The following is a 27,468-nucleotide window of genomic DNA, read 5'->3' as shown; positions in this document are numbered from 1 at the left end:
GGCTGCCCCACAAGGCAGTACAGAGAAATGGGCAGCTCCGTGAGTCACTGCATGTTCCCTAGATAGCAACCCCCAAAACAGTTCCATGAATCCTTTTCTTAAGCTTAAGGACGCAGCACTCTTCCCTACAACTGCTCCCTCCACCCCACATACCCCACTTCTTTATGCGCAACCTCTGGATCTGTGGCGAGAATCTGACCCACCTAGGTTTGTGACAAATTTGTGATCTATCTATTCTTCAGCGCTGTCTTGGCTCAATCACTTAGACTGTATGAATTCAGACCACGCCTAAAATAGCAAAAGATAGTGGAAATATACCTAAATGACCACAGATGTTCCAAATAGGAAAAAGAAAGCTCAGGTCAGGCCCATGGAAAGCTGCTGGTTTTTTGTTTTTTGTGTTCGTTTGTTTGTTTTTTAACCTTTTCTATTTATTTATTTAGTTTTGGTTAACTCTTTTGGAAACCATCTTAAGATTAGAGAAAAGTTTCTAGGTTTAGTACAAAGAACCGTTGTTCCCCTAAACCATCTGAGAGTGACTCACTGACATTCTGCCATCTTCCTTGATTCCTTTCGTGTTTCTTTCCTACAAGTCGGGACATTCTGCATGACTACCATATGAACTTCATGCTCAGAAAACGAACACCAATGCATTCTATCATTTACTTCTCATACTCTTTGCCAGTGTTGCCACTTGTCCATAGTGTCCTGCAGAGCAGAGATCCATGGACTGCAGTTACTTGTCCTGTTTCTTCCTAGATAACTTTTTTAAAAGATTTTATTTATTTGACAGAGAACAAGAGAGAGAGAGAGCACAAGCAGGGGGAGGGGCAGGCAGAGCGAGAAGCAGGCTCCCCGCTGAGCAGGGAGCCCAATGTGGGGCTCCATCCCAGGACCCTGGGATCACAATCTGAGCTGAAGGCAGACGCTTAACTGACTGAGCCACCCAGGAGTCCCTTACAGATTTTATTTGAGAGAGAGAGAGAGAGCGTGCACAGGCAAGTATGAGTGGGGGGAGGGGCAGAGGGAGAGGAAGAGAGAGACTCTCAAGCAGACTCTGCATTGAGCATGGAGCCCAGTGTGGGGCTGGATCCCAGGACCCTGAGATCATGACCTGAGCCGAAACCAAGAATCGGATGCTCAACCAACTGAGCCACCCACGTGCCCCTCTTCCTAGATAATTGTTTAAATACAGACATAGGGGCGCCTGGGTGGCTCAGTCATTAAGCATCTGCCTTTGGCTTGGGTCATGATCCCGGGGTCCTGGGATCGAGCCCCGCGTCGGGCTCCCTGCTCAACGGGAAGCCTGCTTCTCCCTCTCCCACTGCCCCTGCTTGTGTGCTCTCTGTCACTGTGTCTCTCTCTGTCAAATAAGTAAATAAAAATCTTTAAAATAAATAAATAAATAAATAAATAAAAATAAAAAATAAATAAACACAGACATAATCTTGGCAACCTAGAACGTTTTATATGGTGTCAGATGGTGGAAGGAGATCTTCAGTAACCTCAAAAGTGAAGAGAAGGCTGATGTACCGGCCGCAGAGGCCCATGACACCCTTTGAGCATCCCTGGTGCTGTGTAAACACGGGTACTTTGAGATCCCTGGAGTCGCTGGCTTCAAGAACTGAAGGTGATGTTAGTGTCAGACATCAAACACCTTCAGAAACCAAAGCCTTGGGGCAGGCCCTGGCCTCAGAGGCATCTGTCCTATAGCCGTGAACCCCTGGTGCCCTGGGGTGGCAGGAGGTGGCCAGGCCGACTCCCACTAGACTAACCTGTCACAGGAACCCACCCAACAGCAGCCACTGACCTTGACAGGTCTGAGCATCTCTGGCCAGCGCTGGCTGTTCACTGCAGGCAAGCTTTCAGCCCTGAGGACTGCAGATGGTTCTGAACAGAAGTCTTGGGGGTCGGGAGGGGGGGGTAAGGGAACAGCCTGGATTTGTCCAGCACGGGGAGGAAATGAGGTTCTCCCCAGGTGTCCTGCTAACAAACGGGAAGCAGCTGAGAGGAGTGGGGAGCTGGGAGGCCTCACCCTGCACAGCTGTCCGGGCTCCGGGCCCACCTATCATGCCTTCCAGTCTGACCTTCCTCCCCTGGGCCTGTCATTCAAGCCCAGTGACTTAGAGGGACCTCCAGAAACTTCTGTGTGTGCACGAGGCACATCTGGACTTTCAGACCAGACAGACGCTCTAGGGAAGAGAGGGATCAATAAGCAGCCGGAGGACCAGAGACCCTGCACCAGAGCCCTCATTCCTGAGACCATGCTCTTGGGGTGGGCCCCGTGCCAACATGCGTTGCTCGTGTCATCTTACTGAATCCTCACAACAACTCGATGTAGGGCACGTGATGAAAACTCCCATTTTACAGATGAGGTAACTGAGGCCAAGGAGCTAAAACTACAGGCCTAACAGCCACAGTCATTACCAAACCCATGTGTGCCTCAGCCCGCTATGCAGTCAGCACGTTTGTGGTCATGTGTGTGCCTGCAGCCACGGAGGCAGACAGGAACTGTACTGGACCCAGATGTGACCAGGCATGTCACCACCTATAACTCAGAAAGAACACATTCTCTCAAGGATCTCAGATGCAGCCATGGCAAGTGGGGGGTGGTTTGCCGATGCTGTGTTACTAGATGGGCTTTGAGCACTACAGAAATCAGAGCTCCAGGGTCCTGGGGCTGGCAGCCCAGATCTACCCATGGGAGACTGCTCACTGAGGAAAAGAGCCACTCCAGGACCACCACTGCCCCGGGGGCTTGCTCTGGGCTAGAGGAGCAGTGGAAGGCCCTCAGCAGCTGTCTCCCACTACTTTTTCACTCCAGCCCCCATGGTCTCCCTTCTCTTTGTCAGCCCGGGGCGCCCCCACTCAACTGCTCCCTTGACACACAGCCTGGGCAGCCCCACGACCGCACAACTTCCAGGCACTCAGAGGAGGCCACGCAGCTTGCCTTCAATCGCGGGGTCCTGATGGAGGGAAGGCAGTGAGACACACCGCACAGGCCAAAGCACTCAGGGGGCTCAGTCTCCGGTTTTCATCCTTATATGGGTCAGTGACCTTTGCTCTGTACCATAGAGAGAAAGGACATTCTGGATGTGAGTTCAGGGGCCTCACAAATCTGGAAGGTGCAAGCCTTGGGTACAGACCCTGGGAAAGCAGGTGTCTACGGATTGGGAGGAATCACAGCCTCTCCTGGGTAGACACTGGCCAAGCTGGATTTGAGAAGATCCACCTCGCTGTGCCTCTGACAGCCCTGGGCGCATCAATGCCGTCCACCCACACAGCAGATCTTCACTACTGGTTAAATCAGACTGAATGGATCCCGGTGGCACCTCTCTGAGTTCTGTTGACAATAGGCCCAACAGGGGCGGCAGAGCCCGTCCAGCTATACCTGTCGAGCCCTGCACCTGGTCGCCCATTTCCTCCCGAGCAGGCAGTGAACCCCATTGATCTCTGCAGGTCAAGGTCCCTCTGGCCCAGCCCCAAGTCTGGGCACAGCACCATCAGAAAAAACAACAGAGATAACCCCCTGCACCAACAGAAGCTGGTTCCCCGGGAACAGGGTGGGGTGTTTATCAGCTCCCCCCTGCAGCTGATGGCTTTCCCATGGTGTGAGGCAGGAAGGGCAGGGTGTGGGGAGGGTGCGATGCGAAGATCCTATCAGAGTCCAGTGAAGAGCAGCTGGTCATGTCTTTTATCTTCCGGTGGCTGGGGCCGGTGGGTGGGAGAAGGCAACTATTCCAGAACACTGATGAAGTCAGTCTGGGGACCATAGGTGAGGAGGAATCCTAGAGAGTTGAGCAAATTATGGCATAGCCATATTAAAAAAATGTTAAAAATGATGTCTCTAGAGCTCTGATAGGGAAAATACGGTGATCATATTAAACAAAAAAGCAAAACCAGGAACTTGTATGCAGAGTATGATACCAACTGTGAGGAGACAAACTTGCCTTAAAAAGGAGAAAAGAGGGACGCCTGGGTGGCTCAGTCGGTTAAGCGTCTGCCTTCAGCTCAGGTCATGATCCCAGCGTCCTGGGATGGAGTCCTGCATGGGGCTCCTTTCTCAGCGGGGAGTCAGCTTCTCCCTCTGCCTGCCGCTCCCCCTGCTTGTGTGTTCTCTCTCTCTCTCTCTGACAAATAAATAAATAAAATCTTTTTAAAAAGAGAGAAAAGAAGAAAGAAGAAAATGTGAACAGAGCTTGCTTCTGGAGTGGGGGATTATGGCTATTTAATGCTTTTCCATTTTCCTGTGATGAGTTCTGTTAACCAGGAAAGAAAACCCTAGTTAAAATTCAGGAGAATAAAGGACCCATGGGTTGGGGGACCTGTGGGGCACCGCCACCACTTCCCAAGAGAAGCGGGGATCTGTGAGTGCGGGTGGGCAGGGGAAGAAAGTGCTGTGTGTGAACGCTGCTAGGGCAGAGACAGGATGGAGAACATATCCTCGGAGGAGCACAGCCTTAGTACAAGGGAGGGGTACAAAGCCACGTGACAGCTGAGTATCCCTGGACACCAAGGGGCAGAGGGAGCCAAGAGTGGGGGTGGGGGTGGGCTTAGTAGGAAGACTTCCTGGAGGCACTGGGCCTCCTACAGGCCTTCACGGGGAACTGGGATGTCCAGGGAGCTGCTGGGTGTTCTGTGGGGCGTGGGGAGGGGTCCTCAGAGAACAGAGTGAGCAGCTGAAGTGCCGGAGAGGTGGCCTGCCCCTTGGTCCCTTTGCAGACAGCATCACACGGTGTGTTTGTTGGGAGCGTGCTGGGCGGTGAGGCAGAGTGTGCCCCTGGCGCCCACAGGAAGGAGTGCGGATGTGATGGGGAGAGTTCAGGGCTGTGGGGGAAGGGGGCACAGACAGGATCTGAACGAAAGGACCAGCTGGAGCCTTGACATGAAAGAAGGTGGCTGCATTTCAAATTGGTCTTTTAAAGAAAAGTCTGAGAGGTGCTGAAGGGCATTTGGGTGTTAATTTTTGGTTCAGTTCAGTGAACTCGGGGTTGGGGGAAGTATCTGGCGCCCATGAAATGCTGGTCTGAAGCCACGAGGCCCCTAAAGGTCAAATCCACCTCATCTTGTGGCCTGGGGTCCTGCCTGCAACTGTGTGGGCCTCAGTTTCCCCCAGAGAGGCAGGGGGTGGGTGACAGCCCTTCTATTATGCTCAGGTCTTGGGGGCTCTGCTAATAAAAATGATTGTAAAACGCTTTGCAAATAGTGAGGCTGCCTCACAACAGAAGCGATTCTTTCCCACAGAGGGGGTTCAGTTCCTGCAGGGATCCGCTTGGAACCTCTCTGCCCTCCGAAGAAGGGGCCCTTCTGTTCCCTTGTGATCTCGGTGAATGCCGTGTCCCTGGGATAGCCATGGGCCGGGCCCCGGGCCCACTGCTGGCAGCCGCTCTCACACAACACAAGGGAAACTTTGTGTGCCTCCCAGGCCCGGAGTCACAGCTGCCAAGAGCAGGATCCGCTTCTCTGCCGGCGCAGGAAACCGAGGCACAGGGAGGGAGAGGGACAGAGCCCAGTGGAAACCAGAACCCGTACCTTCTCCCTTAGAAAAGTGGCATTAATAACTTACACAGTGATGATGATAAACAATAACCTAATATCCATGGAGCACTGAGTGTGTCATTCACTTTTACAGGTATTATCTTTTTAAAAATATCTATGTCTTCCTTCCAAGAACCCTTGATGATAGGGACCTTTCTTATTCCCTATGAGGCAGAACAATGGACCCCAAAGACGTCGGTGCCCTAACACTCGGAACCCCTGCAGATATTACCTGAAGTGGCAAAGGGCTTCTGCAGATGTATTCGGGGTTAAGGATGCGGCGACGGGGAGATTATCCTGGATTACCCAGGTGGGCCCAATCGAATCCCGTGAATCCTTAAAAGCAGAGACCTTTTCCCGCTGTGAGAGCCAGAGACACAGCAGCGGGAGCGTAAGAAGGACTTGACCTGCTGTCATTGGCTCTGAAGCTGGAGGAAGGGGCCACGAACCAAGGAGTAAGACTGGCTTCTAGAATCTGGGAAAGTCAAGGGAACTGAATCAGGAAGGAAGACGGCGCCGCCCACATCTTGAGTTTAGCCTCGTGATACGCTGCCGGACCTGTGACCCCCAGGGCCGGGCAGTGATGAATCTGTGCTGTCCCAAGCCAAACAACACAGATGCTGGTGGTCAGCTGTGACAGCAACATTAGGAAACGAATACACTGCCCTTTCCAGGTAAGGACACCGAGACTCCGAAGCGGAAGGCCTCACGGCTGGAAAGCGGGGGAGCTGAGCCTCCACTCTTCCTCCACAGGCAGGAGCTGACTCCGCCCGGCACGAGGCTCAGGGGTCCCCAGCAGCTCGGTCTGCCCATGCCGCCTCTGCCTGTCACTACGGCGGCATCCTGCCCTCCGAAGCCCTTTCTCTTCCGCACGTCTCCTCCGGCTGTCCTTCCAGCCCCCACGGACACAGCAATCAGTGCCCTCGCGCTGCAGATGGGGACACTGAGCTCAGCACAGATGGGTGACAGTCACAGAGGCCCAGTTGGCCTCCGCTTCCCTGGCTCCCTCTTTCCTTCAGGTCTGCCGGGTGCTGGGGCTCCCCTTGCTGTGCCCGTGGCACCTGAAGCAGACACGGGCAGCATCTGGGAGTCGGCGCCTCCCAGGACTTGCCCCCTGGCCCAGGTAAGCCAACTTTTCCCAGCCTGGGTGACGCCAGGGAAAATTGTGTCGGGGTGGTGACAGCCTATGCAAGGGAGCGGCCGGCCCTCTGTCGGCCAGGCTGAGTCCCGGGTCCCGAGGCTTTCAGAGGAGATTTCTCGGGGGGACACGGGCTTCCTGCTGCTGTGTGGATGTGCAGGAGGCGTGAGACCAGGGGCAGCAACCCTCAGCTCCCATCTGGTTTGCTCAGCACGTCCACGCTGTCCTGTCACCTCTCCATTAGTCAGTCACTTCTCCCAAACATCCTCCCTTAGGACTTAGCCACAAGCCCACGACAGCTCAATCAGGGGCCATCCTAACACTCCTAACCATGTATTCTGGCAAAACCGTCTACAAAGCCCTTGCCCGTGCATTACCTCACTGATCCGGCCACCCCCCTGGGCTGTTTACATCCCCACTTTTCAGGAGAGGAAACTGATGCTCAGACAGATGGTCCAAGATCATCCAGAAAAGGAGTCCAGAACCTGGACTACAGTGTTTGACTTCAGAGCCCACCTTCCCTCCTGGTGACTCACTGGTCTCTTACTGACAAATCACCGTAGACAGGACCTGTCCCACCCCTCCCTGCCTTCCCCCTCCAGGAAGGCTCACATCCATGCATCCACCTCAGCCCAGGAGAGAGCATCAACAGCCTGGGAGTCCCCCTGGGCTCAAACAGAAAGAGGTGGCCACAATCGACATGTGTGTATTCTCAGAATGACGTGCTAAGGATGATGCTTTCAGCCCCACTCAGAGGGAAGCTGGAGGCTGAGGTGAGAAGGCAATGTCACCGAACAGTCAGCCCCTGCCAGGGTCCCTTCAGTCTTCCTGCTGAGATGCAGCTGTGCCCAATGGGAGGGCAGCACTGTCAGCCAGGCCTGGCCCACCAACCCGTGCGGCCCAGCTGCTGGCGGGGGCTGTGCTGGAGGGGTGAGTCACAGAGCCTGGAATCCAAAGCCTTCCAGGCCTCCACCCATCCCAGCCAACTCGGCATCTGCCCTCCAGATGTCTCCACTTCAGAAACACCTTCTGCCAACAAGGACCCAACACCAAGGTCAGGAGGCCTACTTGACGCCTGAAAAACGCCTTCAGGGCCCACCGCGTTGTGGCATTCATGACCTGCCCTCCTTGGTGAATCAATGATTCTCGAACCTAACTGCCCTTAATTCTTAGGTGTCTTTGCTCCAACCTTGGACATCTCACTCCACATTGGTGCTTACTGCCTGAGTGCCTGAGCAGAGGCAGCTCCCAGTCTGATGGAGGAAACACGGTCCTGCCTTCAGGGAGCTCCCACTCTGATGGGCAAGGCACAGTTGCTAACTTCAGGGAGGCTCAAGGATGAATGGGGGAAACAGAGCCCTTGCTCTCCAGTAAACCCCAAACTGACGGGGCAGACAGAGCCCTGCCCTAAGGGAGCCTATAGTCTGACAGGGGAAACATTTCTGTCCCTGGTTTTCCAGTGTCTGGGGGGAAAAGGACTCAGAAGAAAAACCTAGAAGCGTAAATGATGGAAAGTAAAACTAACCCTTATTGCATGTTTATTGTGAGCCAGCTACTCTGCAGGTTTAATCTCCTCCAGTCTTCGCCCTAACCTCATAGACCGTCGGGGAAACCAAAGCATCGTGGTCAGTTATGCAGCTAGAACGTGGCAGAACCAGGAATCACAGCCACGTCTGTGCGTGCCCACATCCTGCTTCTGCAGAACACTGCCTGTGATGGGGGCAGAGGCCTTACCTTTGTTCCCATCATCCTTTCGGCAGGGGGCTGCTCCTTCCTGTCTGCAAACCACCATTCTCGAAATATTGAAAAGTGACCACGTTTAGGACAATCTCAGTGGTTGACAACATCCCACTGTCCCAGCAGCAAGCGGGACTGCCAACATAGTCTCTTTAGTTAGTTATCAAAGATTTTGTTTATTTATTTTTTTTAAGTAAATTTTCCACCCAATGTGGGGCTCGGACTTATGACCACAAGATCAAGAGTCACGTGCTCTACCAAGTGAGCCAGCGAGGCGCCCCCAACACTGTGTCTTTAAAACAAGGAGAACGGGCGCCTGGGTGGCTCAGTCGGTTAAGCGTCTGCCTTTGGCTCAGGTCATGATCTCGGGGTCCTGGGATCGAGCCCCATGTCAGGCTCCCTGCTCAGTGGGGAGCCTGCCTCTCCCTCTGCCTGCCACTCCCCCTGCTTGTGTTCTCTCTCTCTCTCAAATAAATAAATGAAATCTTTGAAAGAAAAAAAAAAACAAGGAGGACTCACAGCAGAACTCCTGTCCAGCAAGTTCCGTCGCCTGTGAGCTTTGCCCATTACGGAGGCTCCTGTGGTCAAGGACTCTTTGGGGCCTGAGCAAGACGGTTCAGAGCACCAAGGCCCCACCCCATGTGAGCCCCAAGCCAGTCCCTGGAGGAAGGCACGGCTCAGGACCTCTGGAGAGAATAATGACTGAGGAGCAGGACAGGAAGGCCTGTGGTAGTGGAAAATTCGAGAAGTGCTGAATATGCTCCCTAAGCCCACTGTCTGTACTGTGGCACCCAGGCTGGCCTGGATCAGAAGCCTGGCCTTCCTGTCACCGAGCCAGAGCCCTGGGAGGCCTCGGGGTTCCTGGCAAAGATCCCAAAGCTCTCTGTGGCTTCTCTGTCCCAGGAAAGGGGCTCTGCGGAGAGGGGAGATAGAAATGCTGCCACGCGGCAACAGAGATCCAGATTGTCGAGATCTTGGTTTCTTTCCATGGGAACAGTGACTTGGGCCCTGAAGGAATGGGAGACAGGGTTTCATTAAATCCCTGCCTCTCGGGGCCTGCTAGGGGGTAAGGAACCCCGGGCCCAGGGCCAACCCCAGCTCCTCCTCTGCCTCACTCTGCGGCGTGTCATTTCCCTTGGCACCCCAAACCGCCCCAGATGCAGGGTCACTGGGCTCCTGCCTGTGGATCCCTGGCCCAGGAGAGCCGCCAGCCTGAGTGGTTTGGGCGGGGCGGGGGGGGGGTGCTCTGCCCATCTGCAACAGGGCAAGCTGTTCTGGCCTTGCAGGAAGGCTGTGCTGATGGTGGAGGAAAGCTGGTCCTGGCTAAGAGCCTCATAACTAAAAGGGGAGAAGATCCCAGAATAAGAATCCTGGAAAATCTCTGACCTTTTCCTCTTGCCAACCAAGAGCCTCCTCGCCTGCTCCATATACTTAATGAGCTTTACATCCTGAAACACAAAGCCTAAAAGGGAGAAGGTAAGAATATTGTTTTTTGGTGGGGAGGTGGTATCGGTGGCGGGTGGAACCACAATGAAGAATCAGAGATTTCTGGGGCGCCTGTGTGCCTCAGTTGTTAAGCGTCTGCCTTCGGCTCAGGTCATGATCCCAGGGTCCTGGGATCGAGCCCCACATCGGGCTCCCTGCTCCGCGGGAAGCCTGCTTCTCCCTCTCCCACTCCCCCTGCTTGTGTTCCCTCTCTCGCTGTGTCTCTCTCTGTCAAATAAATAAATAAAATCTTTAAGAAAAAAAAAAAAAGAATAAGACACTTTTTGGTGCCACCCAGGAAACTGGAGGCAAACCTGGCACCCAGGGAGACAAACACAGCTTGCTCCCCTATGCTGCTGACCCCCCTGGCTGACCCATCCTGCCAGGCCATCCTGCAAGGGCAGGCCTCCCCCCACCAGCACCAGTGCCTGCCCTCCCCAGACTCTCCCCAGTCTGGAGAAGAGGGGATATGCGCAGGGCCTGCTTCCGCAGCCCAAAAGATGCACAGCTGCCCGCGGTGGGCACAGGGGAGGGGGTGGGGATCCGGCTGGCTTCTGCTGGGCAACTCCGCCCTCTGGTGGTAGCAGTAGGAAAATGCAAGGGCATGCAGACAAAGGGTGAGCCAGATCCGTTTCTCCCTTTCCCAGAATCCCTCTATGCAGCCTCTATTAAGCACCTATTGGCGGATGGCACTGGGCCCTGCGCAAAGAGAAGTGGGCAGACACCACCCTGTTCTCGAGGGCTTCTAAACGAGACCCACGCAGGAGAGAGGCAAGCAGTCCTTCCACAGCTCTGGCCTAACAGGCCTTCCCTTCTGTAATGAATCCTACAGAGGCAAACCCGCTCCTCTCTGCCCACAGGCGAGACCCCTGGGCCATCATATGGGCCCCAGCACACTTCTCACCTCCTTCAAAACTCTGCTCCCAGTTCTCCTTGTCTGGGAAGCCAACTCTGCCTAGGGGCCCTCAGCCTCCCCCATCCCACACTGAGGCTCCAAGGCAGCGGCTCTTGGAAGAGTCACCGTTTGAGGTTCATGTCGCCGTGCCAACCTCTACAGTCAGATCTCCAACTGCACTGGGAGCTTCCCAAGGGCAGGAGACAATGGATAAAAGGCAACATTTACTGGGAACCCATGTCATGCAGACACCTTATGATCACCACCTCATTGAAGCCTCCCAGCAGACCTGAGCTGGCAGAACCAAAAACAGCCCCAATTATAGAGAGGACACTCAGGCTCAGGTCACAAGGTTTCACCGAGAGCTACCACTTGTGAAACAAGAGCCGCTTCCCGTGCCTGGCACCACGCTAGCTGTGTTACGGGGCTTCTCTCATTCGGTTCTCATACTGGCCCCACGAGCTAGGTTCAGTGATCCCCATTTCACAGACGAAGGCATTGAAGGAATACATAGTTTACACAAAGTCATGCACTAAAACGTGGCAGAAGGACAAGAATCCTTATTCATATCCCTGTTTTTTGGACAGCCAGGCCTCCTCCTCCTCCTTCCTGCCCCTCCAAGCCCCTCACACAGAGCTCCACACCCACCCCGGACACTGCCCAGCACACAGACAGCTTCCTTTCCAAGGCCCCGGAGGAACCTTCTCATCTGACTCCAACAAACCCCAGACTCGACACATAGATGCAGCCTCCTGCTTCTCTTCATTCCCTCCCCTTCTATTGAAACAAAAACCCTGCTTGACATTTCTCAGTATTATTACAGTAAAGGGACTGGATTCCAGCCAGCTATGCCTGGACTTTCGTTATTTATTCTTTCCAGTCTGAGTGGCATGGGCAAGGCGGCTCTCAGTTTACCCACCTGAGAACTGGGAAGATCAAGAACTATCCCCTGGCCTTTGATTACCAGCAGAAGAAGGTGCCAATGTGGAGGCTGAGTGGGCTGGAGGCGGCGGGGTGATTTCTGACTTCAGTTCTCCCTCGGGCTGACCCAGGGGGACCTCTGGGACCACAGTCAGCTTTGCAAGTGATCTCCACATGGAGAGTTAATAAAATCAAGGCCTACTGGGGGCCCCTTAAGTCACTGCACGTGATTGGGCACACGAGCATCAGGACATGTCTGACTGCTGTCCCATGGGCTGGACTGAGAGACACTGGACAAGCACATACCCCAACTTTTGTCTTTTTTTCCAAAACTACGAAGCACTGTCACAAAAAGGGGAGCACAGCAGCCGAAATTTGCCCAGATTCCTCAGAAGGCGCCAGGATCCTATGTTGAGGACTAATCCCATCCACCCTGGATGAATGATTGGGGTTTAAATGCGGAGTTTCAACATCACTATTGGTGGCATGGGAATGCAAAATAATCTCAACTTGACATCGAAGCAGAATTCTCTGGAGCTTCCTAACAGAAACGACAGCCTATTTTTATCTCAGGCCCCTCCAGCCATGAAGGGGGGGCCCTGTGGTCTGGCAGCATCATGCAGGGCTGGGGAACCAAGAGTTGGGGCTCCTGGGTCCCTGGCTGACTCACCATTGTCCCTAGCCCAGGGACGAGCCTGCTGGTCTGAGCTTTTGCCTGTGATATTTGCCACTGCAGAGACCTCAACAGAATTAAGCCTGTTTCTATAGGGGAAGATTAATGACTTTCTAAGGCTCTTCAAGGAGATGACACTTGAGAACCGAACATGTTTTCAACGCAGGGGATGGGAGGACGACAGTGCTCTCTGCTGGCCAAGAAGGGGTAATTCTCCAGAAAGCGGGCCCCAGGGACTGGCCCAGAGTCTCCATGGAGGGGAAAAGGGCAGCTCCTCAGACCCCTGCTGGAGGCTGGGGTTGGACAAAGGATGGGGCTAGGAGAGCAGAGGTGAGGAGTGGGGTATTTCTCACCCCTGCCTTAAATGCCTTTGCACCCAGTGGCACTCACTTCTGCCTTTCCTGCCCCATCCAGCAGTTAGAAGTCCCTTCTCTGTCCTCCCACAGCCCTGAGCTGCCTCTGGTGCAATCACTGGCTTGCTCACCAGACCCGTCTTTGTAGGTGAGCCTTCCACTGATTGTCCGAGCCCCTAGCTCAGCCCCAAAGTCGGCAAGTGCTCAGTGAATGAATGAACGGACCGGTGAATGAATGAATGTAGCACTTTCAATTCTCTCTCTCAACCTAAGTCTCCCAGACCCAATCCCTCTTGGGCCTTCCTCACTGGCTGTTCTCACGGGGTTCTCGAACGGCGGACGCCAGGCAGACCCATCTGCCTACCAGCCCCAAAGGCTGACACTGAAGCCACCACTGACCCCCCCCCCATTAGCTTCCTCCGCAGTGCCTTTCCTCCAGCACCCGGGAACCCATTTGGCTCCAGAATCCCCACCTAACCTCTCCCTTTCCTGGCCTCTTTTTCGGAAACACCTTTTTCCTGCCTCATCAGGCTGCTGTGTTTCCTGCATGGGAAGACATGATTGGAAAATGCTATTTATAGCAGCCCCCCCCCCACCAGGCCTGGCTGAGGTGACAGTTGTCCTGGCCCAGGGGGTGCAGAGAGAAGATGCTTGGGCCTTTCCAGGGTCCCAGCCACCAGGGGAAGGAAGCTGTGCGCCCAAATGACAGGCAGGACCTAGAGGAAGCCTCTGCTGATACTCAGGCTGATTCCCCCTCCTGACTTCCCCATAGCTGTTAATGACCTCCCAGCTCCCCCGAATCCCCAGACTTGAACCTCAGAGGCAAAGAGTTGCAGAATTTAGATATGGACAACTTAAGAGACCAAACGTGATGAGGAAACCGAGACTCAGAAAGGGAAAGAGGTTTGACTGAGGGCACATAAGAAGCGAAAAGCAGGTCCCCTGGCTAAAATGCCTCGCGCATCCCAGTGACAAAGGACTTCATACCCATTGCCTCATTCAATGTCATCAGGCAGGTAGTACATTACGGATTGAACTGTGTCACCAAAAAGAAGGTTGAAGTGCTAACCATCAGGATCTCAGAATATGACCTTATTTGGAGATAGGGTTGCTCGGGATGTAATTAGTTAGGATGAGGTCATTTTCGAGTAGGGTTGGCCTTCTAAGAGGGGATTTGGACCCAGACACACACAATGGGCAGATGATGGGAAGACCACAGGGAGGAGATGGCCACATCACCATGAAGGCAGAGACGTGGGGTGATGCATCTTTCAGCCACAGAATGCCAAGGATTGTCGGCAAACACCAGAAGCTAGAGGAGGCAAGGAAGGATGCTCCAGAAAGATGTCCTGGCCGACACCTCGGTTTTAGACTTCTAGCTTCCAGAACTGAGACAATACATTTCTGTTGTTTAAAGCCACCCAGTTTGTGGGAACTTTGTTACGACAGTTCTAGCAAATGGATACACGGCATTATACCTATTTGACAGATGAGCCACAGGAGCCCAAATTCAGGCCCTCTGACTCTCAGTCCAGAGCTCTTCCAAAGAGGCTGCATGCTTTTTTGATTCTCCTCTCTCTTGCGTCCTTTCCATGGCCAACTCCTGAAGTCCTGTTGGGTTTTCCTTTGTGAAAAATCCACCCACTCTCCCATTCCTTTCTGCAGGGCTGCCCTCGCTCAGGCCCTCCATGTCAGGAATGGGACAGCGGATCTGCTGGCCCAACTCCCCTTCTTGCAATCCACTAGTTCACTTCACACCTCTTTCTCGAAAGCCCACTGTGTGACAGGGTCTGTGCTAGATGCCAAGGTCCTCTCATTGAACAAAGCAGACTTGGACCGTCCTCCTGTTAAAACACTGCTTCGGGGGCACCTGGGTGGCTCAGTTGTTAAGCGTCTGTCTTCGGCTCAGGTCATGATCCCAGGGTCCTGGGATCAAGCCCCACATCGGGCTCCCAGCTCTGCGGGAACCCTGCTTCTCCCTCTCCCACTCCCTCTGCTTGAGTTTCCTCTCTCACTGTGTCTCTCTCTGTCAAATAAATAAAAAATCTTTAAAAAAAAATAAGACAAAACAAAAAAAAAAACCTGCTTCATCATGACACCTCCCTGCTCTGGGCCTTGGGTGTCTTCCCACCACCTCTAGGCTAACATCCTCCATCCCCTGCCTATAAAGATGCGCCAGGTCCATTCAGGTCAGAGAACAACCTTCTGTCTTACAGGGAAACCAGTCGCCTCTCAACTAGTGATCTGAACTTCTAGCTCTAGGAGGTAAGGATGGCTTCCAGACCATGAAGGAAAGAAAAGGTCCTGTGGCGTTTTACAGGAAGCCACCAAAATGGGAAGTGTTCTGGAGAAACAGGTGACAGAGCAGACTTCAAAGACTTCCCACTCATCTTCACTCTCAAACCCCTGGCCAATAACCTACGGATGCTCAGTGGATGGGACTCCTAGAGCAATGGAAGCCCATAAATTGTGGTGTGTTCTTACATTGGAAGTTAAAAGGAAAAGACTACATCATTCAACACGGGTGAATCTCAAAAATATTATGTTAAGCCAAAGATGCCAGACACCAAATATATCATACCCTAGGATTCCATTTACATGATGGTCAAGAACAGGCACCATTCATCTATGTTAACAGAAATCAGCACAGTGACACTGTGGTGGAGGGCAGGGAGGTGTACTGATGGGATCAGACTGAAGATGGAAATGCTCTGTATCTGGACTGGGATGCGGGTTATGAAGGTGTATTCATCTATCAAAAAAGCATCAAACTGGACACTTAAGATTTGTGCATTTCACGGTGTGTAAAGCGTATCTCAATTTAGAAGAGAACAGAATGAAATGGAAGAGTAAGGGGCTCTCTCTCTCTCTCTCTCTCTCTCTCAGCTGGAAGGAAAGGTGCCCCCAGGGCACACAGTGGGGGACAGGGGTGTTACTGAAGGTGAGGAGCCATTTGCTTTTGCTCATCTCTCTAGACCTGGAATCTTGCTCAGGCTCTTGCTCAGTCCACCACCTGGGTTCAGACAGCAGCGCAGGTCTCTCTACAAAGAGACAGACGGAAGCAAATAGAGTGGGCACCTCGGCCCATTGGCCGCTGAGCACAGGCTTCTCTGGCTTCTAAGTCAAGCCTTCTGCCTCAAAGGCACCCAGGCTGAGCCCTCCCTGGTGTCCTACTGCCATGCAGACGGCCCCAGCCTGCATCCTGGCCCAATCTCCCACCTTCCCATATACTTCGCCTCAGCCACATCTGCGACCTCTCCTCCTGAAGCCAGTGCTATTTATAATGCCCTGGAAACGCAGCCTGGGCCAGATAATAGGCGGGCTTTGCCAAACAAAACCCCAGGCCACTCCACTCCCCCACACCCTCCAGAGGCCTGCAGTCTGGAGCCCAGTGGGGCCCAGAGGGACCATACATCTTAGAGCCGGCACCACTCCCACCCGGTCTGTCTGACCCTCAGACAGGGAAACATTTCCCCCTGTCTGGTATATAAACACCCCTTGGGGGATAAATCCACCCAGCAGCAGAGTCTGCAGAGCTGGGGAGCTGAATGCTTGCGGCATCCTTGGTTTTGCTCAGTCATGTTGTCTGGCCTGCATTTACCCTCCCAGGACCAAGTGCAGAGAGCCACGGGGCATCCAGATCTAGGTGCTGATAATGGCTAAGGTCAGCTTTATGCCAGATGGTTTGTAACACCCTCCAGGACGACCCTCACAACTCTGTGGGGTAGGTATGACTGTCCCCATTGCGCACATGAAGAAATTGAAGCTCAGGGAAGCTGCAGGTCAGGCTGACTCCAAAGACTGCATTTTCTACCATGCCATTCATGCAGAGGCCCCATGTCAGGGAGAAGCCAATGAAGCAAGGAGGTGGCCTCTAAGCCAGCCAGGGAAATTCAGGACCAAGGGCACTTACATTCATTCCTGCCTGTCCCTCAGCTTAAGGACAAATTTCTCCCTTATCCTGGGACTAATCAATGAGCAAATATTTCCTGAGCCCCCACTATGTGCCAGGACCCACCTAGGCTATTATAGGCTTGTCTCTGCCCTGGGTAGCCTCTCCCAGACTGTATCAGCATACCAACCCCGCCCCCCTCCCCCGACATCTGCCCCAGCCCTGCCATCCCAAACACAGAGGCCTTTGTCTGGGACTGGATATGGGTATGAGAGTGTCACGGTCTCTGTGGCCAGCTCACAACGGCCCTTCCCACCTACTTCCCACAGCCACCCCAATCCTGCAGTCACTTTCTGAACCTCCCTAGTGGCCTCTGATTTTTTGCTGGCCACGGCCAACAAGAGGAAGTGGGGAGATGACTCAGAGGTGTGATGTGGCTGTAACAGATGTGTCTTTGTGATGACATTCCCTAAGGAGGTGGGTAATGAGTGACAGAGAAAGACCTGGATATCACAGGAGGTGTGTAAACAGGGAAAGGTCAGGTTATTAGATCCAGACAGCTAAAAAGCAAAAGTCTTAATGGATTGCCAGCCTAGGGCAGCCCTAAATTCACACACAATAGTTATGTTCAACTCTGAGGAGAAAATGAGGAACAGAACTCAAAGTAGAACACTTTCACATTGTTCCTTTGACTGCATAAAATTAGAAGTGATAAAATTGGTGATGTACTTTTTTAAGTAGCTTTCACTGAAAGACAAATCCTAAGCACTTGTCAAAATAAATGCAGTAACACAATTTTTAAAAAAAAAACGCTCAATGTGGGGCGTCTGGGTGGCTCAGTCAGTTAAGCATCTGCCTTTGCTCAGGTCATGATCCCAGAGTCCTAGGATGGGAGCCCCTCATCTCCCCGCTCAGCGGTGGGGCCTGCTTCTCCCTCTCCCTCTTCCTCTCCCTCTGCCCCTCCCCCTGCTCACCCTCTCTCTTTCTCTTTCTCAAATAAATAAAATCTTTAAAACAAACAAAAAACCTCAATGTGATTTCTGCATTTGTGTAACAGATATGACGACCATGGGCCCCTAAAGACGCTGCCCACTCCTCTATATATGGCCGTGGGAGTATTGGAAAGGACAAAGGTCAGGAGTCAGGGTTCCCCACCTGATTCCCTGAAGCTACGCGGCCTTGGGCAAGTTACCTAGCTTTGCTGAGTCCTGTTTTCCCCATGTGTATAAAGAGGAATGCGTATCTGACCACCTCACAGGGTTGCCGTGAAAAGGAAATGAGATGTTGGCTATGAAATCGGTCAGGGAAGGTTGTCCCCTAAGCTCGAGGAACCTCTACAGTGAAGACCTGAGAAGAAGCCATGACAGGAGGATGAAATTTGGGTCTTGTGATTTCCTGAGAGCTCTGCTACACTCAGGCTCGGGCCATGAATGTCCCCAAGTGGTAAGGGCCTCAGACACTCACCCACAGATCCCTCGGGGGCCAGATCTACACTCACTGCCCACCCCACCTGGGCCTAGGACAAAAGGCCTGGGACTGAGCAGCTTTTCAGAGGCCTATGGAAGAAAACGTCATGGGTTCCAAAACACAAAAAATAAAACTGCAAAACTGAAATTAATCACGGTTTAATGAAACATCTGTAAAATGAAACATCATGTCACCTGCATCGATATTTAAATGTCCTTTTCATAAAAATTCATCATATTTGAAAATAACTCACAGGGACATTTTGCTCACTTCACAGTAATTTGTGCATATGTTCAGGGTGACCCAGAAGTCGCCAATTTTAAATTATTAAGAAATTAGTCACCAATGTCCAAATACCTTGAAAAGCAAGATTATAAAAAATCTTTGGATTGTGTTTACAACAAAAGTATTAATACTTCCTGTGGGATGTGGGGTGTGGGTGCATCCTCCTGGGGATGCCATGTCCTGGGGCTCTCTCCAGGTAAGAATGCCCAGTGTGGGGGGCACCTGGGTGGCTCATTTGGCGAAGCGTCTGTCTTCAGCTCAGGTCATGATCCTGGAGTCCGGGGATGGAGTCTCGTATCGGGCTCCCGGCTCAGCCGGGAGCCTGCTCCCTCTGATCCTCCCCACTCTCGTGCATGCGCTCTCTCCCTCTCAAATAAATAAATAAAATCTTAAAAAAAAAAAAAAAAAGAAAACCATGCCCAGTGGGCACCAAAGTCTTAGGAAGGCCCTCTTGGTTTTGGCTTAGCATTTCAGAGAAGCTTCTGCAGGGCCAGGCCTGTCATCCTGTCCCTTCCTTGTACTTAGAAGCCAGGATGTCTGAATTCAAAGCCCGCCTTTCCCTATACGATTAGAGGTGGTCACCGTCAAACTGGACAAAAGACCTTAGGATAACAAGCTACAGCTTCCTGCCCCACCCTGTTGCCCAAATAGTGTTCTGTTATTAGTTCTTGTGGTGGTTACCCTCTAGATCATATACTCATAACCTGATTCCCTGTTTTGCCACTGATAGACAATATCAACCATTATAATAGTTGAAACAAACCAACAATACAACCAAAACAATAGTTGAAAATGATGGGTAACTTACACTAAACCCATCTCTTTGTCTCCTTTTCTTCCTTCCAATATTTGATTTTAGTTCTTTTTTTTTATTATTTTGCACCTTTATTCTCAAAATTTGGTTTCTTACGGGGTTTATTTTCTATTTTTTTTAAAGATTGTATTTAATTATTTGTCAGAGAGAGAGAGAGAGAGCACAAGCAGGGGGAGTGGCAGGCAGAGGGAGAAGCAGGCTCCCTGCTGAGCAAGGAGCCCAATGTGGGACTCGATCCCAGAACCCTGGGATCATGACCTGAGCTGAAGGCAGATGCTTAACCAGCTGAGCCACCCAGGCATCCCTCTTGTGGGTTTTTTAAATTTTTAAAAAAATTTTTATTTGTTTTAATTTCTTTTAAGATTTTATTTATTTATTTGAGAGAGAGAGAGAGAACATTAACCAGGGGGAGAGACAGAGGGAGAGGGAGAAGCAAGCTCCCCACTGAGCAGGGGGGCTAGATCCCAGGACTCCAGGGTCATGACCTGAGCCTAAGGCAGACACTTAACCGCTTAACCAACTGAGCCTCCCAGGAGCCCCTAAATTTTATTTTTTAAAGTAATCTCTATACCCAACGTGGGGCTTGAGCTCACGACCCCAAGATCAAGAGTCTCGTGCTCTACTGACTGAACCTGCCGGGTGCTCTTGGTTTCTTGTTTTCTAACACTTTGACAGCCTCTCTCCAATTCCCTCGGCATAAGACGAGAGTACTGGAGCATCCCCCCTCTGCACTTCTCACCTTCAGTCAGACATGCTTTTATTCTGAATTGCCATTTAGAGTCTGCCCAGCAACTACAACCAACTATATGGAGCTTCCTCCGAGATTACCAATAAATGTCATTTATGTTACCTTGACGATGTAAATATTGTTTATGACCAGCCTCAGAGGGCTCGATCTCTCTTTCCTCATCTGTAAAATGGGGGCAGCAGAGCACCTCTTAACATCTCCTAACACCTAACAAGAGGATAAGAAATGTGAAGGACAGAAGACTTTCAGTAAATAAAAGATCTTCTTTTTCTATAATTATTTCCTGGCACAGCATGGAGTGGTAATAATGGCTCATGCTATTTGGGCAACTGAGAAGACCTTCTGAACCTCGATTTCTTCACCAGTAAGATGGGGAGGATATTAGTACCTATCTCACTCAGTGGTTATAAAGATTAACTGAGGGGCACCTGGGTGGCTCAGTTGGTTAAGTGTCTGCCTTCGGCTCAGGTCAGAGTCCCAGGGTCCTGGGATCAAGCCCCTGGAGACCCATGTCAGACTCCTTGCTCAGTGGGGAGCCTGCTTCTCCCTCTGCCTGCCGCTCCCCCTGCTTGTTCTCCCCACCCCCCACCAAATAAATAAAATCTTTTTAAAAAAATAAAGATTAATTGATATTGAAATGCTTTGTATTCAGTACGTCACTATCCCAATTTAAGGGATCATGACTTCATTTCCCTCTTTCTGGGAGAGAAAACTGCAGTTCAGGCCTCCACACAGGAGGCTGTGGTTGGGAAAAATGCACAGCGCTCTCTAAAGGCCATTTGGGGAACAACTGGAAAATATGAATATGGCCCATAGATTAAATACTTCTGCTAAATCCAGCATCATTGGCTGTGATTATGGTACTGTGGTTATGTAGGAAAATGCCCCGTCCTGAGGAAATACATGCTGAAGTATTTAGGGCTTAAGTGTCATGATGTCGGCAAGTTATTTTCAAATGGCTCAGGAGAGAGACAAAGCACAGTGTAGCAAAATGTTAACAGTCAAGGTCACCTGGGTGGCTCAGTCGGTTAAGCATCTGACTTTGGCTCAAGGTCATGATCTTGGGGTCCTGGGATTGAGTCCTGAGTCTGCATCGGGCTCCCCACTCAGCAGGAGTCGGCTTCTCCTTCTCCCTCTGCCCCTCCCCCCACCCGTGCGCGCGCGCTCTCTCTGTCTCTCTCAAATAAATAAATTATTTTAAAAAAAAGTTTGGGGGCGCCTGGGTGGCTCAGTCGTTAAGCGTCTGCCTTCGGCTCAGGTCATGGTCCCAGGGTCCTGGGATCGAGCCCCGCATCGGGATCCCTGCTCGGCAGGAGGCCTGCTTCTCCCTCTCCCACTCCCCCTGCTTGTGTTCCCTCTCTCGCTGTGTCTCTCTCTGTCAAAAAATAAATAAAATCTTAAAAAAAAAAAAATGTTTGGGGCACCTGGGTGGCTCAGTTGTTGGGCGTCTGCCTTCGGCTCGGGTCATGATCCCAGGGTCCTGGGATGGAGCCCCACATCGGGTTCCCTGCTCCGCGGGGAGCCTGCTTCTCCCTCTGCCTGCAGCTCTCCCTGCTTGTGCTCTCTCTCTCTGTCAAATAAATAAATAAAATCTTTTTTTTTAAAGAAAATTTTTTTTTAAGATTTTATTTATTTGTTTGACAGAGAGAGACACAGTGAGAGAGGGAACACAAGCAGGGGGAGTGGGAGAGGGAGAAGCAGGCTTCCCGCCAAGCAGAGAGCCCAATGCAGGGCTCAATCCCAGGACCCTGGGATCATGACCTGAGCCGAAGGCAGACGCTTAACAACTGAGCCACCCAGGTGCCCCAATAAATAAAATCTTTTAAGAAAATGTTAACAATCAGTGAATCCAGATATTAATGGTACTAATCTTTCACTTTCTCTACTGGTTTGACATTTTTCAGAATAAAACCTTGTGTCTGTGTAGGGGGGGCACTCTCAGTGTTGGAAAGCACCCTAAGGGTCAAGCAGCCCTTTTGCCTACTCTGGGGATTAGGTGTAGGCCCGAACACTGCAGCTCTCACAGTCCTTCCCAGTGAGGTGGGGGCAGCTTTGCTGACATCTTAAAGCCCTTATAAAGCTGACCATGCCTAGGAGGTGATGGAGACCTCCCAGGTTAGGGGGGCTAACGGTCTGCATTCTGTGGTGCGGGGTTGCCCCATGTAATGGAGCCCTGCTTCTGAAGCTTTGGGGAGGGAGGGCCAAGGGACAGAACTGCCCCAGATGAGAGACCAGGCAGACAGCTGCCCGGTCTGGGTCCTGGCTGAGGCTCCTTCACCGGGTGTCTCATCAGCTGTCTCTCCTTTGTTAAAAGGAAAGCAGGGAGAGAACAGTTGGTATCTTAGCACTACCCAGAACCCAGATACTCCTTCCAGTCAACTCAATTATCTGCACCAATGAACTGGGAAAAGAGGCACTGGGAATTGACTTTATATTCTATGCTATCCTTGCCATCTACCAAAAAAAAAAAAAAAAAAATTAGGTAACACCAAAACAAAACGAATCCATTCAACAACAAACAATATAAAGCAAAAGATGTGGTCAGACTCTCTCATTCCTTTATGCCATCATGTTCCCATCTTTTCCCTGAGCTTGCAGGTTTGCTGGGGCAATCTACAAATTGGAAAAAAAAAAAAAAGCTGCGTTGCCTAACTGATCATAGGCGATCAGCCTGTGGACAGGGTGTGCCAGTAAGTATGTAACTGGAGTACTGCATTTCATTCTGGACACGACACATTCAAATGGGGATAAACTGTAGCTTGTTTTAAGGATGATTAGTATGACGGGGAGGGCGAGGGGGCTATCTGGCACTAACTGAGCTCACACACTGCATGGCCCAGGGACTGGGTTAGGGCTCGTGGTCTCACTTGATCCATACAATCACTCCCTGTCTGTATTTCCCAAACTTGCCAGATCACAGGGATCGCTGAAGGACAGGAAGGAGGTTGATATCAGGCAAGTTGGGGAACATTGCTTCGGAGTAAGGCATTTTCATTCAACTTATCTTCCTTTTTTTTTTTTTTTTAAGATTTTATTTATTTGACAGAGTGAGAAAGCACAAGCAGGGGGAGCAGGAGGAGAGGGAGAAGCAGGCTCCCCGCTGAGCAGGGAGCCCAATGTGGGGCTCAATCCCAGGACCCTGGGATCATAACCTGAGCCGAAGGCAGATGCTTAACCATCTGAGCCACTCAGGCACCCCTCAACTTTTCTTGGGGAAGAAACTGAGTCTCTAAGAGGTTCCCTGGCCGGCCTCGGGTCACACAGATAGAGATAATGATGTCACTGTGGATAATATGATTTCAATTGTTATTATTTACTGAATATTCATCATGCGCTAAGGACTTTACAAGCAAAGTCAAGATTTGAAACTTGACTCCAAGTCTGGCACATTTCATGATCTAAATTCTTGCTATTACCTCATACATCTTCCCAGAAAATACTTGAGAACACATCCGGTGAAGAAGAGCTGCAAAAAACAGGGCAGCCGAGAGCAGAGAGGAAAAGACGGGGCAGGCACATGGTAGTCGTGTCCAAATATTGAAAGGCTATCACTGTGCAGGGCAATTGCACTTACACCACATGCTTTATTTTGCATATCCCCTACTTTATTTGGGGATGCATTTTGGTGAAGCCCATTCACCTTTTGGTATCTTTCCCCAATGGGTAGAAGTCACACCCATGACAGATTACTACAAAAAGAAACTCTGAGAGACCAAGCTGTCCACATAGGGAATAAGATGATTGCAACACACCCACCGTTGCTGGGAGTTGCCCAGCAACAGAGGTGTCCAAGCTGGATGACCCCTGGTGGGGAGGTTTCACGGGGTGGGGGCCTGGTATCTGCAAAAGAAAAAAAAAAATAGGGCTACGTGACAGTTATGGTTCTTAACAAGTGTGCAAGTTTAATTCTACAGAAGTTGACATTTATTCTATTTACAAATGGATTTTAAAATCAGGGGAGGGATGTAAAGTGGGTCAGTATTATTGTCCAGATGGGGAGGGAATTGCGTCACTGGAAGCTGTGACCAGCCAAGGGTTCCAGGGAGTAAATCAGCTCAACCACTGAGTAGCTGAAACCCTCACTGTGCATCAGAGTCACTGAGGGGGCTTTAGAAAATGACAGACACCAGAGTTGCAATCCAAACCAAATGAAGGTGTATCCCTCGGGGGTGGGCCCAGGAATCAGTAGTTTTTCAAAGCAACCCAAGGAGATTCTAAGGTGCAGCCAAGATGGAGAACCACTGAACTGGAGAAAAGGAGGCTCATGCAGGGCAGTTGTTGAGGGGCTGTTTGTAAGTCAAGAAGATCCGAATCAAAATCCCTCTAGGATGTTCCCTTTGGAAGTCAGGTGAGGTCCTTTGATCCCTCCACTAAAGCCATGAAGTCCTGACTTTTTGAGCTTCATAGAGATAAAAAGTAGAACGGTTGCCAGAAGCTGGGGGACTGGGGGGGGAGTAGAGAATGCAGAGTTAACTGTAACAGGCGGGGAGTTTCAGCTGGAGAGGACGAGAAAGTTCTGGAGATGGAGGATAGTGACGGTTGCACAACAAGGTGAATGCACTTAATGCTACTGAACTGTACACTTAAAAGTGGTTAAAATGGTCAATTTTATGTTACATATATTTTATCACAATAAAAAAATTGTTTAACATTTCAAGTACAGTGACTATAAGAAAAATATAATGAATGTGCACTGACCCACCCAACTGCACTGTTAGCACTGTGTTGAATTTTCTTCAGTCTTTTTAAGAGTTAATTAATTAATTAATTAATTAATTTAAGAGAGTTAGCAGGAGGGATAGGGAGAGAGAATCTGAAGCAGACCCCATGCTGAGCCCGACGTGGGATTCCCACGACCACAAGATCATGGCCTGAGCTAAAACCAAGAGTCGGATGCTTAACTGACTGAGCCACTCAGGCTCCCCATCTTCAGTCTTTTTAAATAAAAGAAATAAAACTTTGCAAATTTAAAAAACAAAAAAAGCATTCAGAGGGATTTATCCCGGGAATGGAAGGGTAATTCAACATAAGAAAAACAATCAATGTCATATACCAAACACATGATTATCTCAATTGGTGCAGAAAAAAGATTCTGACAAAATCCAACACCCTTTCATGATGAAAACACTTAGAAAACTGGGAATAGAAGGGAATTCCCTCAACATGATACAGGACATTTATGGAAAACCCACGGCAGGCATTACACTCAATGGTGAGAAACAGACTGAGAGCTTTTTCCTCTAAGATCAGCAACAAGACAAGGATGTCCACTCTCCCCACTCCTACTCATCATTATATTGGAAGTTCTAGCCAGAGCATTAGGGAAGACAAAAAATAAATAAATAAATAAATAATAAATAGATAAATAAAAGGTATCCAAATTGGAAATGAAGAAGTAGAACTCTATTTATAGTTGATGTGATTCTACATATAGAAAACCCCAAAGAATCCATACACACCAGAGGCTACTAAAGCGAATATACATATTTGGCAAAGTTTCAAGAGCACAAGATCAACACATAAAAATCAGCCGTGGTTCCATATACCACCACCCATGAACAATCTGAAAAAGAAATTAAGAAAACAATCCCATTCACAAAAGCTTCCAGAGCATCTAAGGATTGGACATTAAAAGAGTCTCACAGTCCTTTGAAGTGGAAACATTTTGTTATTAACGATGTTGGTGGAAGCACAGGCTTCAGCACCTTTAATTTTTCACACGTATTAGTGCATGTCATATTAAAATTAAGTAGAGCAGATGGATTTGATGGGGACGGTAGTGTGGACTGCACAGGCCATGTAGGGCAAGCGAAGCCACGTCCACAGGCACTTCCGAGAGGCCTGGGTCTTGGCCATCCTGCCTCCCTTCACGTGTCTCAAGAGTCACAGGAAGCTGGGAAGCAAAGTTCCAGGCCCCTCGGAGGAAATCAGGCCTGAGTCAGCCTTCCTGGGAGGTTGAGGGAACAGATTAGGCCCAGCAAACTGTTTACTGAGGAGGGTGTTTTTTACTTGAAAAGTTGGTTGGGGTTTTTTGGGTTTTTTTTTAAGTTGAAGAAGGAACTAAAAGTGCTTTTAATTATTGTTTTGTGACTAGGGGCCAGAAAGATGAAGGGTTTGCCAAGTATTGCCACATTCTTAGTTCTCCATGTTCCACAGACTCTATGAGCTGGTGGTTGGTTCCATCACCGAGACAGCTCTCCTTACCCCTTGTTTCTGTTCCTCACTCACTGACAGCTAAGGAGCACCTGCCAAGATCTATAGATGGAAACACTGGGCAGAGAAAAAATCTGAGTGCAAGGAGGTGATCTGCTGAACAGGATTAAGCCCTGGACAGATGGCCAGAAGACCCGGGTTCTAGGCTGGCCTCTGCAGCGCCCCAGCTGTGTGGCTTTGAGTCCATCCCCCTCTTGATTCTTGTCCCTAAAGGGAAGAGGGGCAGGGCAGCGGTTGGGAGGGGAAGAGATCCTTTTGATTTTGACATTCTAGTTTTTCTAAAGGCCAAACCCATTAAGAATTCAAAAGAACTTTAAAAGAAAGGGGAAGTGACATTGATTGAAAAGAAAGATGGAAAGACAAATTTTAAAGAATGGACAAGAGGTTTTTCTACTCCAGGCCACTCTTTTCTTTTTTTTTTTTTAAGATTTTATTTATTTATTTGACACAGAGAGACACAGCGAGAGAGAGACCACAAGCAGGGGGAGTGGGAGAGGGAGAAGCAGACTCCCCACCAAGCAGGGAGCCCAATGCGGGGCTCGATCCCAGGACCCTGGGATCATGACCTGAGCCGAAGGCAGACGCTTAAGGACTGAGCCACTCAGGCGCCCCCAGGCCACTCTTTTCTGCTTAACCAAGGCTGAGCGGATGCCAGAGGCTCAGGTGGACTCAGGCGGGGAGCAGAGCTGTCAAGGGAAGAAAAAACAGCATTCCCGTTTTCAGTTTCCCCAGGCCAGGGCTCCCCAAGTAGATCTCACAAAAGGCCCAAATGCTTAAACCTTGCCCACCTGTGGGCAAATCAACCCCGTTAAGGACCATGGTTTTAGAGGGAAAAAGTGGGTGGAGGCAATTAAACAACTCCCAAAAAATGAATAAAAGGGCCTGATTTGGATGGGAGGCCTTGATTTGGATGGGTATTCCTTAGATTTCTTTCCAATTGTACTATTCGGCAAACATTTAGAAAGTGCCTACTATGTGCTGGGTGTTGTGGGTGGTCAGCTATGCTACCTGGCTAGCCAGCATTCATAGGGAGATAAGGCATGCGCACAAATCCCAAAAGTCTAAAACACAAAGCAGAATGTGAAACCTGCCCCAAGGGAGTTCAGATAAATCTCTGGAGTTCAGAGTGGGGGCTGCTCCCCCTTAACCTGGGAAGTTCCAGAAACAGGCCCTAGGGGCTGAAGCACAGATCTGGAAAGCCTTGTCTGTTCTTCCAGGAGTAGCAATTTGCCCCAGCTCTTTTTAAAGAAGTGAAAACCAAAACAGAGAGGCAAATTATTTGCTCTCTGATCATCCAGGGAGTTAGCAA

General features: G+C 50.5%; 1 protein-coding gene across 5 annotated transcripts in view; it reads right to left on the bottom strand.

Moving 5' to 3' along the window:
- Positions 1 to 27,468, bottom strand: part of NAV1 (neuron navigator 1) — a 247,772-nt gene that overhangs the window by 218,698 nt on the left and 1,606 nt on the right. The gene's annotated exons all lie outside the window — the stretch shown is intronic.

Source organism: Halichoerus grypus, chromosome 7 (genome assembly GCF_964656455.1).
Source record: "Halichoerus grypus chromosome 7, mHalGry1.hap1.1, whole genome shotgun sequence".
Lineage (NCBI taxonomy): Eukaryota > Metazoa > Chordata > Mammalia > Carnivora > Phocidae > Halichoerus > Halichoerus grypus.
This window is presented reverse-complemented; position numbering and strand designations above follow the sequence as displayed.